At 35.3% G+C, this 14,220-nt stretch overlaps 1 long non-coding RNA gene across 3 annotated transcripts in view; it reads right to left on the reverse strand.

Annotated features, from left to right (window-relative positions):
* Positions 1-14,220, reverse strand: part of LOC107126522 (uncharacterized) — a 560,621-nt gene that overhangs the window by 227,545 nt on the left and 318,856 nt on the right. For 2 of the 3 annotated variants that reach the window (XR_012416603.1, XR_010577462.2), the window contains one exon: positions 11,688-11,804. The exons of the other annotated variant lie outside the window; for it this stretch is intronic. This is a non-coding gene — a long non-coding RNA (uncharacterized lncRNA). The remainder of the gene's footprint in view (positions 1-11,687; positions 11,805-14,220) is intronic. 3 annotated transcript variants of the gene reach the window in all.

Below are 14,220 nucleotides of genomic sequence, written 5' to 3' on the forward strand. Positions count from 1 at the left end.
TGCAAGGTAGAACACTTTAGGAAAACATTTTTAAAGTAATGAAAAAAAGTTTTCTGTCAGTCTATACTTCTTTAGACAAAATAAAACATTTCAAATATAATAAAGCTGAAAGAATCCATCTCAAGTAGACCAGCACTATGAGACATATATTTTTAAAAGTTCGTGCAGAAGAAAAATAATATGAGACAAAAATGTTGAGCTCCACAAGGTAATGAAGCACACTGAAAATGGTAGTTACAAAAATAAAATGCAGATATTTCTTATTAAATTCCTTTTGAAAGATGGTTGACTTTTGAAACAAAATTATATATGGAGTTTATACAATATGTTGAAGTAAACAAAGGGCAACAATATCCGAAATATCAGAATAGAAGCATAGCAGTAAATTGCTGCAGTATGTTTATGCTACATGTGATGTGGAAGACTATCACTTGAAGACAGACTGTGATAAGTTAAAGATGTATAGCATAAGTCCTAGCAACCAATAAAATAATACAACATAGAGTTGTAGCTAATACATCAAGTGATGAAATGAAATCATTAAAAAATATTAATTTAACCCAAATGAAGGCAAAAAATGGAAAAGAGGACACAAAGAACATAGAGAGCAAATAAGCAGGATGATGGATTTAAATGTAATACAGTTCAAATCACATTAAATGTAAATGGCCTAAATACTCAATTTAGAAGGCACAAATTATCACACTGAATATAAAAGACCCAACTAAATGCTACCTGCAAGAAATTCACTTTTTATATAAGCACAGAAATACACAATTGTTTAGACTTGTTGTATAGATATAAATTAACCCAAATATTTAAGAGAAAGAATTTTAAAAATTAGAAAGAGGTAAAACTATCACTATTTCCAGATCATAATGATTATGTATTTTCCTTGGAAACCAAAGATAATCAACTAAAAACTATTAAAAAGAATACAAGTTTTCAAAAAAACATACTACTACAAAATTATTAAATTAGTATTTTTATATATTAAAGCAATAATAAATTATTAGATATGATTACATAATCTTATTAACATAAATAATAGCAACAAGAGATAAAATACCTAGAAAAAATAAGAAATATGCAAGACATATATGAAGAAAAAGATAAAACATCATAGTACGTCAAAAACAATTGAAAAATTCGATATTATGACTTGAGTAGGAATAGTCTACATCATGAAGAATGTCAAGGTTACCTAAGTTAATTTATAAATACAATGATAACCTGATAAAAGTATCACCGTTTCAAAAACCAGATAGACTGTTTCTAGGGTCATATAGCAATATAAGCAAATAAACATATCCAGGAATAGGAAAAAAATTAAGTGAATTTGAGAAATCAATCTATTAGATTATTGAAACAAAGAATGCATTTTGAAGAGTCAATGAAAAAGCAGCATGGTGCTGAGACATTAGTAGGAAGACAATCCAGTGGAACAGAGAAGAAAAATCTGAAAATATTAATTTGAGAGTTTATTATATAGATACTAATTCATATTAATGTGCAACTATGTTATGTAAAATGGTGACATTTCAAATAAATAAAAACAATAAGTTTTGATAGACCAAAAAAATCAGAAAAAGATTACTGTAAATCTTTCTTACATCTTACTCCAGGATATACTTCAAATGGATCAATTACTTACATGTAATAAATAAAAGCATAAATGTTCTAGGAAAAAAAGACAATGGAAATTCTAATTGCCTTAGCATAAAACAGACATTTCTATTTATTGCTAATAATCAGAAACCATATATAAAAATCTCTAAATTTTACCCAATAATATTTTTAAAAATCCTGCATAGCAAAAAGTTTTTTTTTAAAAAAAGCCAAGTTGCATTTTCCCTAGTTTAAAAAAGTACTTTTATAACTACATTTATAACCATATTGCAAAACATCAGTATCCTCATTAAAAGATAAGCAAGGCCTAGGAATAAACACTGAAAACAGTAGACCCTGAAAATGGCTCCCAAAACATGAAAACAATGCTCATGGTTACTAATGTGGAACTATTAAGAAGACAGGTATCCAAAAATTTGATACCACTCAGCTTCCAAGCTTGTGATCAAATGTTCAATTTCATGCATGACTTGCAGAAATGTAAATGGATTCCAGCTCTACAGAGCTTTTAAACAATACATATCAAAATAGTTATTTGATGATAACAATTCTACTTCTGAAATTACATACATATGGGCTGACTCATTGCAGCATTATTTGTAAACAGTAAGCAATTAAAAAACTCCAATCAATATGGAACTGGATAAGTAAACCATTCACACACTGGAATAATATACAGCTCTAGAAAAAGGCAGAGGGACAAACCAAATCCAGCAACCTATGAGAAGGATTATAAACCACGATCAAGTGGAATTTATCCCAGGAATGTAATGTTAGTTTAACATCCAAAAGCCAATCTGTATAATGTACCATATTAATACAATTAAGAACACAACCCACATGATCATCTCAATAATTTTTTTTTCTTTATCATGAAAGGGTGTTTGATTTTGGGAAATATTTTATCTGTAAATATTTGACAAAATCAAACACCCTTTCTTGATTAAAAAATGTTCAACAAACTAGAAATAGAAGGTAGATTCTTCAACCTTATAAATGATATCTAATGAAAAACACATAGCTAACATCATAGTTAATGGTGAGGGACTGAATGCTTTCTTAAGATCAGGAACAAGGCAAGAATGTTTGCTTTCACCATTTCTAAGAAACATTTTACTGTGCGTTTTAGCCAGGGAAATCAGGCAAATAAAAAAAATTAAAGATGTCTAGATCAGAAAAGGAGAATTACAATTCTCTCTCTTTATAAATGGCATGATCTCTCATATATAGAAATTCTAAGAAATCAACTGAGAATTTATTGGAAATAATTAATGAGTTCAATAAGTTTACAGTATATGGATCAATATACAAAAGTTAACAGTAATTCTATGGCTAGCAATGAAGAATTCAAAAATGAAATTAAAAAACAATTCCATTTATGATAGCATCAAAAAGAATAAAATATTTAGAAATAAAGGAAACAAGGGTAAGACTTATACATTGAAAACTAAAAACATTGTTGATAGCAATTAAAAATCTAAGTAAATGGAGGCAACCCATATACATGGACCAGAATACTTAATTTTGTTAAGGAAGGCTTATTCTGAGAATTGATTTACAGACTCAGTGCCATCCCTAACAACAGCCCACCTGGCTTTTTTTTTTTTTCCAGACACTGACAAGCCACTTCCAAATTCATATGAAAGTGCAAGGGGCCCAGAATGACTAAAACAATCTTAACAGAGAAAAATAAAGTAAGAAGACTCTCACTTCCTAATTTTAAAATGTAATACAAGAAAATGGTAATTAAGACAGTGCAGAACTATCATTAAGAATAGACATATAACTCATTGTGGGAGATAATTGAGAATCTAAAAATAAACCTTTACATTTATGGTTAATTGATTTTCAACAAAGGTGCCAACCAATTTAAGGGAGAAAGAGTCTTTTAAAAAAATGATATAGGGTCAACTGGATATCCATGTGCATAAAAGAATGAAGTTGGACTTCTTTCATTCATCATACACACAGATTCACTCAAAATAAATCAAAGACTTAAATTTACTCAAAATTGATCAAAGATCTATAGTTAAAACTATAAAACCCTTAGAAGAAACCCTAGGAGTAAATCTTCATGGAGCTGGGTTAGGAAATGATTTCTTAGATATAGCACCAAAAATACAAACAAAAATATACGAATTTGACTTCAGCAAAATTTAAAACTTCTGTGTCACAAATGATACCATCAAGAGAACAGAAAAGTCAACAGAATGGAATAAAATATTTGCAAATTATGTGTTTGATAAGGGACTTTATCTAGAATGTATAAGGAATTATTACAACTTATTAATAAAAAGACAAATAACCCATTTTAAAAATAGAGAAAGGATTTGAATAGACATTACTTGTAAGGCATACAAAAAGCCAATAAGCACATGAAAAGAAACTCGAAATCATTAGTCATTCGGAAAATGAAAATCAAAGCTACGAGATACCACTCCACATATACTAGGATGGCTATAATAAAAAGAGACAATAATAAGTGTTGATGAAGATGTGGAGAAGTTGGAAACCTCATATATTGCTCGTAATGCAAAATAGTGCAGCCACCTTGGAAAACAACTGACAGTTTCTCAAAATGTTAAACACAGAGTTACCCATATGACCCAGCAATTACACTCCCATGTATAAACCCAAGAGAAATGAAACATACAGAAGCTCAAAGACAAATGTTTGAATATTACATGCTGCAACATGGATGAATCTTGAAAACATTATACTAAATGAAAGAAGCTATTCACAAAAGACCATGAATGGTTTGATTCCATTTAAATTAAATGTCAAGAATAGGTATATCTGTGGAGATAGAAAATATACTAGTATTTCTTAGGACTAAAGGAGAGGAGTTTGAGGGAGTGAACGGGGACTAACTACTAATGAGCATTAGGGTTCCTTGCAGGGGGTGATGAAAATATTCTAAAATTAGATTGTGGTGATTGTACCTAATTCTGTGAATATACTACAAACACTGAATTGTACAATTTATTTTTATTTTTTACAGATTTTTTTTTTAATTTGGAGATGAGATCTTGCTTTGTTGGCCAGGCTGGAGTGTAATGGTGTGATCACAGTTCACTGCAGCCTTGACCTCCTGGGCTCAAGAGATCCTCCTGTCTCAGTCTCCAGAGTAGATGGGATTATAGGTGCATGGCACCATGCCTGGATAATTTTATTTTATTTTTTGTAGAGAAGGGGTCTCTGTATGTTTCCCAGGCTGGTCTCAAACTCCTGGGCCAAGCAATCCTCCAGCCTCAGCCTCCCAGATTGCTGGGATTACAAGCCTGAACCACTATGCCTGGTCTGAATTATACAATTTAAATGAGTGAATTATGTGATGTGAATACTATCTCAAGCTATTAAAAGACAAAAAGTTGTTCTAGCCACATGCTCAATAATCACATATGACAAACAGTTTAAAGAAAAGTGAAGACCCTTCCTAAATATTTATGTTACGTGAAAAACAATGGCTGCAGAATAGTGTGCATAGTATGCCCTTTTGTGTAAGAATGAGGAAAAATTCAATCTCTGGATGGGTACAGAAGAAACTAATAACAGAACTTACCTGTTTTGGAGACATTTGGTGGGTACAAGTGACTTAGAGTAGGAGGAATAATTGAAACTCTGTTTCCATATACACAAGTATATGTGCATATGTATGTACACATATATCTCCATATATATGTACATGTGCATATATGTATGTATATGCATATAATTTTTAGTAGGATGAGTGAAAACTTGTATTTGTATTGCAAATATATTACTATTTAAAAAACAGACTTTGAATGAAACTTTCAACAGCTTAAAATGCTTAGTTAAAATACGCTTACTGAAGAGTTCTACATCTATATTCTCTGAATTTTCCACTTGCAAAAATACACAAAGCACAACTAAACAATGAGCTTTTTGTATTTTATTTCCCTTATTTCTCACACTCAGGAGCTAGGTGGGGAAGAGTTTTCCATAGTAGGTGGTCCTGGGGAAGTAAAACTCAGTATGTTTCTAGCCTTTAAAACGTTGGCTACAGTTGCTAAGATTCAGAACCACCCAAGGGCTCAATATCTGGGTTTGAACTTGTGCTTCTCACCTTCAAATTATTGCACTATGACATCAGGAGTAGAATACAGGATGGCTGGGTAAATGAGAGAAGAGCACTTTCACTAAGTAAGGAAGATCTTATTAATCCAAGGCTTGCCATATGACAGGAAGTGTGGGAAAGGTACATGACAGCTTAATGGAAGTTGCTGAAATATGGACTGCCTTCCATTTTTTTTCAGAGGCTTTTAAGTGCAAAATGTCTAATAGGTGCAGAAAGTACTTCTGGTTGTGATGTTCACATTTGTCAAAAGGCCTCCACCAGCTGTACACAGCCAAGGCAGATAGATATCTAGTGATTTCTTCTTGAGATCCTATTCTACTCTCATTCACGGACATCCAACTGAAGAAATATATTCAGAACACGTTTAACAATCTGCTGCCCTCTGAAGCACAAAGCTGCTCATTAGAGGCAATGTCAGGTAACAGTTCAGCTCAGTTCTGGAGCCGGGCTGCCGGGTGTGAATCCCTGTTCGGCTTTTCTGCTGGTTGTCCAACATCAGTGACTGAAATTTTCTAAGGCTGAACATCCCCATCTGATAGAGGAGATCAGTTTATCTACCTAGTAGGATTGTAGAGTTAACAGATTGTAAAGTTAACAAATACAGAAGCATTCCTGGCTTGTCATTACTATGTTATACCCAAACTTAAAACCCTTCATGTGACCTCTCAGTGTCCTTAGATTCGTCTGAAATGCCAAATGTGGTTGCTAATGGCTTCTCTCACAATCCATCTCTCTAGTCTCTTTAACACCACTCTTCCTTCCCTCTGTTCATACTCCAGCCACATTCCCATGTATCAGAAATTCCAACTTTCTCCTTCAGGAACTTCATATTTCTCTCCTTCGAAGATTCTTTCTTTCTTCCTTACAGAACAAAAGTAAAACTCCCATTCAAGTCTTAATTTAAATTACACACAATTAGGCCGAGTTTAGATCCCCTACATTGAATTCCCATAGCATCCTGGACTTCTTTGTAGCACTAATCACATTTACAATTAAACATACATTTCTATATTTTTAAAATGTTCTCCCACCCTAGATTGACTGTAAGTATATGTATGGTGTTGACATTTAATAGATGCTGGAGAAATATTGGCTGAATCAATAAATGAATGGATGAATTCAAATCTACTGTGAACATGTGTTACACAGTAATAGACACAGTTCCAAGTTTACCAATATGGGCCTGATGTACAAGTCTTGGAGAATGTTGAATGACAATACTTCTGGCATGTTTTATTGTAGATCCCAGTAGCTGCTGCTGTGTCTATCTCCTGAAGTATGTAGCTCTCAAAGACAGAAGCTGATGGTTGAACTACAATGAATCTAATGTAAAATCTGCAGAAATTATTTAGTTAAAAATAATTTTAAAAGATTGGTTACTGTGTGTTCTACAAACCCACTTGGCCTGGTGAACAACATTTTCTGTTGCACATAGTGTGTAAGAATTCACCTAGAAGTTGACACTTTAGGGGTGTTATTACTTACAATTATCTGAGTGCTGATACTGCTCAAGGTAACGCATGTGGCACCTGACCTCTCTGTGCTACATTCCAGGTAAGCATCTCTGTCTACACCTGGATGTCATCTGTCACTTTGTTTTGGTCTTTGCTCCAGTGGTTGTTAGTGCTTCCTGCTCAGAATCAGCCTATCTTATTACCACATATGCCAGTGTGTCTTTCTGTCACAGAGGTGTCTTAGCTGCACTATGCTTCAAGTAGGGTGTGTGGTTCTCCTGTACCAGTGTTTCAACCTGCCTGCCTACTGTTGTTTCCCTCTGAGCTGTGGCTTCAGCATCTGTAGGTAAAGTCACCAATAATCTTGGTCCAGTGGTTTCCACAATAGCTTCTGTGCAACATGTAAGTTAGCATGATTAGTGTCTCTAGAAACAACATGGAGAGGTAGGTATGAGCATGAGCAATGAAGTGAGGTGAACCTGGGTTCATTTCTGCCATTGACATGTACTAGTTATGTGGTTTTGATAAACCTGACCCCGTTTCATCAGCTTTTAAATGACCATATTACAGAATGTAAAAATAATTTAGTGAAAAAATGTATGTAAAGTGATTAACATGGTGACTATTACTACTACGACTATTACCATTACTACTGCTACTATTAATATTTCATGTTATGCCTGAGCTGAATGAATTTCACTAATCCATATAATCTATGGCAGATATCCAGAGACCATTTTCCTACAATTAAAAGTGCCTTAAAATATCCAAATAGACAGTTCTATACTCTTTTGGGAAGACTTCAGGCAGTTCTTCAGAATCTTCATGCTGATAGATCTGTTTAGGTTCAAATTATGTTGAAGAAAAGAAGGGCAGATGAAAAGTGAGGACAGATAAAAGACTTGTAAATTGAAAGTTATACTTGAGAATCACGTGGAAGCCCTTGTTATCTATTTTGCAAATTAGTTTGCTTTTTAAATTTCCAAAAAGCTCAGCTTGCCTAGCTAGCAAGTCAGCAGGAAGCAAGATTTTGGTGAGTTTCTTATGCATACTGCATATTCATAATGGCTCATTTCATAAAGTATATAAACACATGTGTAACATATCCTTAGGTACAAATACATAGGCTCCTGTTTGGAGTCTGATTTTCAAAATTATCATTTGTCAGCACTAGATAGCTTTGCCCTAGGGCTACTAAAGATGGTGGAGAACAGAGAAAGAGGCATGGTGGCTTCTGCACAGGTGGCCATTGTCCCTTCTCCCCAGTGCCCTTGTAACTTTCACATGGGGGATCTTTTCCCTTGTGATGGGGTAAGTACAAGCATCACATCAGGCTCATTGGCAGGTGAATTGACTAGGGGGTGTTTTCAGTGACATTCTAAGGTAGAGGAGAATGTGCATATTCTTCATCTTGGGTGTTTTTGAAGTTTTAACCCTCTTTGTTGGGCATTGAGTGAGATGATAAAGTGATTGTTCCAGGTCTTGAATTCCAGATATTAGACTCAGGATAGGGTAATATTTACTTTATCTACCCATGAGGCTTCCCTCTTTGGACCTTCTTTGGACTTGGGGCCCACTGCCATAATGATTTTTACTTAATTTTACAGATACATTTTATCTCAGTGAATTTTAATCTGAAACATATTAAACAATATCTGCCACCATCTTTGGTAATTTACAGAGATGAATTTATGATGCTTTTAAATATATTTGTGCAGGAATATATATACACACACACACATGCATATATGTATCTATATGTAAATGTAATATGTAAATACATAAAATAGGTGTACAAATATACATATCTCTGTGTGTGTGTGTATATATATGTGTGTGTGTGTATTTATGCTGTCCAATGAAAGAAACTTCAGTTTTTGTAAACTTATTTTATAAATCTTACAACTGACAAACAGTATTTCTATAGCTATTCTTGACCAGTTCTGAAATGGAAGAGAATCTTCTGCAGATACCCTCCTGTGCCACTGCACCTAAACATTCAAATTATATATGTGTATTACATTGTATTGTATGTATCACAGGCTGATGATAATCCTGATGCAAGTTGCTAGGGGCCTCATGTTACAACTATGGAGGTTCAGATTTCCACTTTATCCCATTTCTCAGGCATCCCATTTGGGGGTTGTCTGTGCTGGGGAGCAGAGGAGAGATGCCAATTTTTCACTTCTCACCTATAGGGAAGTGATATCTCCTGAAACTGCAAGCTGTGTTCATTTCTTCCTTTAGGCTTACTGGCTAATTCCAGGACTCTGAGCTATTTGTGACTATTGGGATTATGCTTTCTCAACCTCAGCAGCCTTCTGTGGATTGATACTTAGAAGTTTCCAGCACACTGAATATGAGTTCTGCTGTCTTTGCTCTTTTGACATCAGGCAAAGACAACATGTTTCAGTCCAGATGGTGTCAGTTTAATCACTGGCACCTAATGTAGCATGATACACTAGTGTTGACCCAATGTACATTATGGGTAATTTTCTGAGATTTTGCTTTGGAGAAGAGAATAGAGAAGACTTTGGAGAAAAAAATTATTTGTAGTAGTATGAAAAGCTGACCTAAGATTTTTATTTTTCGAAATTAGCATCAAATATGTAAATATTGCCATTTTAATAGTAGGAATAATCACTTATTGAAAATCTAAAATGTGCCATTGAATGTAATTGGTTGCTGTACATGTGCTTGTAATCCTTAAATTCTACACTCTTTGCCATGCATGGTCTGCCTTCTGTTAACCTCTACAACTATATCAGCTAGGAATAGAGGTTGTGTGTTAGGTAAAAGAAAATTCAACAAAATGAGTCAGTAAAGGAAGAGACCAACTTTTCTTGTGTAAAGTTTTTTCTAAAGTAGGAAGTCCGAGCAGATAATCAAGAGACTCATCCAAGAGCCCAGGCCCCTTCTATCTTTCTTCTATGCTCTCTTTATCATGGAGTTTTTGTCTTTATGGTCACAAGATGGTTGCTACATCTCCAGATACTGCATCACTGTTCTAGGCAAGAATAAAGACGTATAAAGGGCAAATGTAAGAGTTTGATACTGTTTTCAATTTAGACAGAAAGGCTCTCCACTGGGAATTGTGCCTCATCTCATTGGCTAGAGCTGTGTCACATGGCCAGCCTCATGCAAGGTAATCAAAGATACTATTGGGAGCAAACAAGGGCAGAATGGGAGTCAGTCAGTGTCTGCCTCTATAACTGCATCTTACACCACTCTGTGCATCATTCACTGTGCTCCAGTCACACTGGTTTCCTTCAATGTGGCAAGCTCTTGTCTCCTCAGAGGATCTTTGCATTTACAGCTTTTTCTGCTTAGAATATGCTAAGCAGAGCTATGGCCATACTATGTCGGGTGGTGCCCCTACTATTCCTAACCAGTTATTCTCTATTTCATGACTCTAGCCCCTGTCCATAATTATACCATTTATTTGTTTACTTGTGTAATATCTGATTATGTGAACTCTCCATACAGTTCTTTTCTATTTTGTTTCTGTTGCTCATCCCTGTGTTCCTAGCACCAAACATGTCAGCTACATAGAAAGTGTTAAATAGAAGTTAATTAATTGAATATTTTATTTTGTCTACTATTTCCAGAAGTCCAGTGGATAGGTAGCCACTTGCTTGCAGTCACAGAAGTACTGAATGCATCAGAGCCAGAATTAGAACCTAGGTTTGCCTGGCTCTTTCCAAAAACACTGTTTCTCACAGAAGGAGGCTCATCTGGCAGTTCTCAGAAGTCTCTCTATTTCAGAGCCCAAGGTCATGCTCTACACCAAGCTAATTGATTTGTTTGTCACTTCCATAATAGCCCAGGGTTACTGACATTAGCACTTTTCTAGAAAGCCAGTTTTTCATTTGATTCTCCCAAGAAGGCCAGAAGCGAGAGTATTTGTGGTTTTCCTTGAATGGCTTCATCCTCAATGATGGAAAATTAACTTCATTTTGCTGACCAGTAAATAGGAAACTGAAGTCCTTAAGATATTGATTAACAAAGGTTTTTTGCTCAGAGATAAGAAAGTTATTCTTTTCAGAGAAAGGATGGCTTTTCGATTCAGGTTAGTTATTTCCAAGCATTAGTTCTAAATTGTAGTCAAAATTCATTTTGCACATAAATCCTGTTTAATGAGACCCTCCCCTGATACACCTTTTATGAAACTATTGATCAAAGGCTCTGGTACTGGAAAAAGACTCTGACATTAGAAATGGGTCAGCTCTGGTGATCTAGTGTACAGCATGGTGACATAGCTAATACTGTATACTTGAAATTTGCTAAGAAGTTTGATTGTTAAGTATTCGTACCACACACATGTACACTAAATAGTTAACTATGTGAGGTGATATGTTAATTAGCTTGATTGCAATAGTCATTTCACAAAGTCTATATACAAACATCAAAACATTACATTGTACCCCTCATATATGTACAATTTTTTACTTGTCAAGTATAACTCAATGAAGCCAGAAAAAAAAGCCAGGCACCGTGGCTCATACCTGTAATCCCAGCCCTTTGGGAGGCTGAGGTGGAAGTGTCGCTTGAGCCTGGGAGGTTGAGACTGCACTGAGCTGAGATAGTGTCACTGCACTTCAGCCTGGGTGACAGAGTGAGACCTTGTCAAAGAAAAAAAAAAAAAAAGGGCAAAGAAATGGATGAGGTCTCATTAGTTGTCTTATCCTCTTGGCAATTCAAAGTTTCTCCCTCTTGCACACTTGGTAATTTCTCCAGTCCATTTTGAGAACTCTTAATGTGTTTCTATTCCCACTCTGGAAGCTTTGCTGCACATCTGGAAGGCTTATTTTTGTTATTATTGTTGTTAATTTTTCTGTCAGCCATGCTTCTCTCTCTGCTTCTGCCTGAATCACCACCAGAATATGTGCTTTTAAAAGCCTTCAAATTCTTTTTGAAAATTTTCAGGGGTTTGTGTTTAATTTATCTTGGAATAAGAAATAAAGACCCAGCTTGATTTTTCTTCCAATTTGTTCCCATTTTCTTTAGTTTTACATCTTTTTCCCATTGATTTGAAATGCCACATGTACCATGTATTAAATTTCTATTTGTATTTGGTTCTAGTTCTTCATTTTTTTAGTTCCATTGAAATTGATACTCTTGTGTAGTATAAAATGTTTTATATACCAAAGTTTTGTAATTACTCCTATCTGGTAGAGCTAATTCTGCTCAATGCTGTTTTGCAGAATTTCCCCACACATTCTGCATTCATTCAGCAACTATTTATTGAAAATTTTACCATGTGCCATACACTATTCTAGGCCCTGGAGATATGGTAGAAAACAAAACAGAAAAAGTCCTTGCGTTTGTGGAGCCTACGGTTTTAGTAGAGGATACAATCTATAGGAAATTAGGACTTGGAGAACGTTAGAGAAAGGTAAAGGAAAGCAGGGTGCCAGGAGCCCTGGGGGGTGGTTTTAAGTGAGGCATCACTGAGGTGACATTTGAATGGAGATTTCAAGGAGGCAGAAATTAGCTATTTGGGGATGAACATTCTATGACAAACAAAGAGCAGGCACAAAGTTGTTGATATGAGTATGCACCTTGTTTCTTACAAAAATAACAAAGAGGCCAGTGGGTCTAAAGTGAACAAAGTGGGCAGGGAAAGTATTAGGATACAGGTTCAGAGGGGAATGTAGGCCAGATGGTGTCAGACACTGAAGGCCATTGCACGGATGTTGGCTTTTACCCTGCCCAACATTGGAAACTATGAGAAGGTTTTGTCCAGTAGAGTGACATGAAATGCCTTAGGTTTTAAAGTAAATGAGGCCAGGCATGGTGGCTCATGCCTATAATCCCAGCACTTTGGGAGGCTAAGGCAGGTGGACCACTTGAGGCCAGGGATTCAAGACCAGCCTGGCCAACATGGTGAAACCCCATCTTTAATAAAAATACAAAAATTAGCTGGGCGTGTTGGTGAACATCTGTAATCCTAACTACTCGGGAGACTGAGGCAGGAGAATCACTTGAACCTAGGAGGTGGAAGTTGCAGTGAGCACCACTACACTCCAGCCTGGGTGACAGAGCAAGACTCCATCCACCCACCCACCCCAAAATAATAATAATAAATAAAAATAAAAAATAAAAGAAATGACCTGACTGCTCTTTTAAGAGTATATTGTGGGGTAGCGGCAGATACAAGAGAGCAGTTGATAGACCGCAGCTGTAATCCAGGTAGAGAGATGATGTTAGATGGAGCAGAGTGATAGTAGTGGAGGTTATAAGAAGTGGAAGGAATCTGAATATATTTTCGAGGTATAATTGGAAGTATTTTATGACTGATTGGATGTGGGGTATTGGAAAAAGAAAGACATCTTTAAAAACTCTAAGGATATTTTTGGTCTAAACCAATGGATGATTAGAATTGGCGCTAAATGAGACAAACAAGGCTGCAGGGGGAGAGACTTAGGGAAAGTCAGGGCTCTGCTTCGATATGTTCTTCTACAATATCTTTTATCATCTGATTGAAGATATTAAGTAGGGAGTGGAATACATGCATCCAGAGTCTGAGATGTCTGAAGTGGATCTGAACATTTATGGGATTTTGGTATATTGATGACATTTAAAACATGAGATAGGCTTTTATGATTTTTTTGATAAAATATGCCTAAATCAAAATCCAATTAACTTTATAGATTAAAAAGATAAACTACTTAGCCTCCCAAGTAGTTGGGATTACAAACATGATTAGGGAGAACTGATTTCATTGAGTCTTCTCACTCAAAATAAAAAATCTTCCATTTTCCAATTATTCAAGTCTTTTTAGTCCTCAATCTGATTTTTATGTCTTCTTCATATAGATAGTACACATTTGTTACTAAGTTTATTCCTAGATATTTTTATAACTTTTTGTTATGAAATATGAACATCATATTCTCTGAATCGGGGTAAGCACTTCCTTTTGGTAAAGGCCAGATAGTAAATGTTTCAGTCTTTTCAGGACCCTGTCACATATGTGTGCAGGCGTGTGTGTGTTTTACAGTCCCTCTGCCATGTAGGGTCTGGACGCAGTGGCTAGCA

This window comes from Macaca fascicularis, chromosome 8, assembly GCF_037993035.2.
Source record: "Macaca fascicularis isolate 582-1 chromosome 8, T2T-MFA8v1.1".
Classification (NCBI taxonomy): Eukaryota; Metazoa; Chordata; class Mammalia; order Primates; family Cercopithecidae; genus Macaca; species Macaca fascicularis.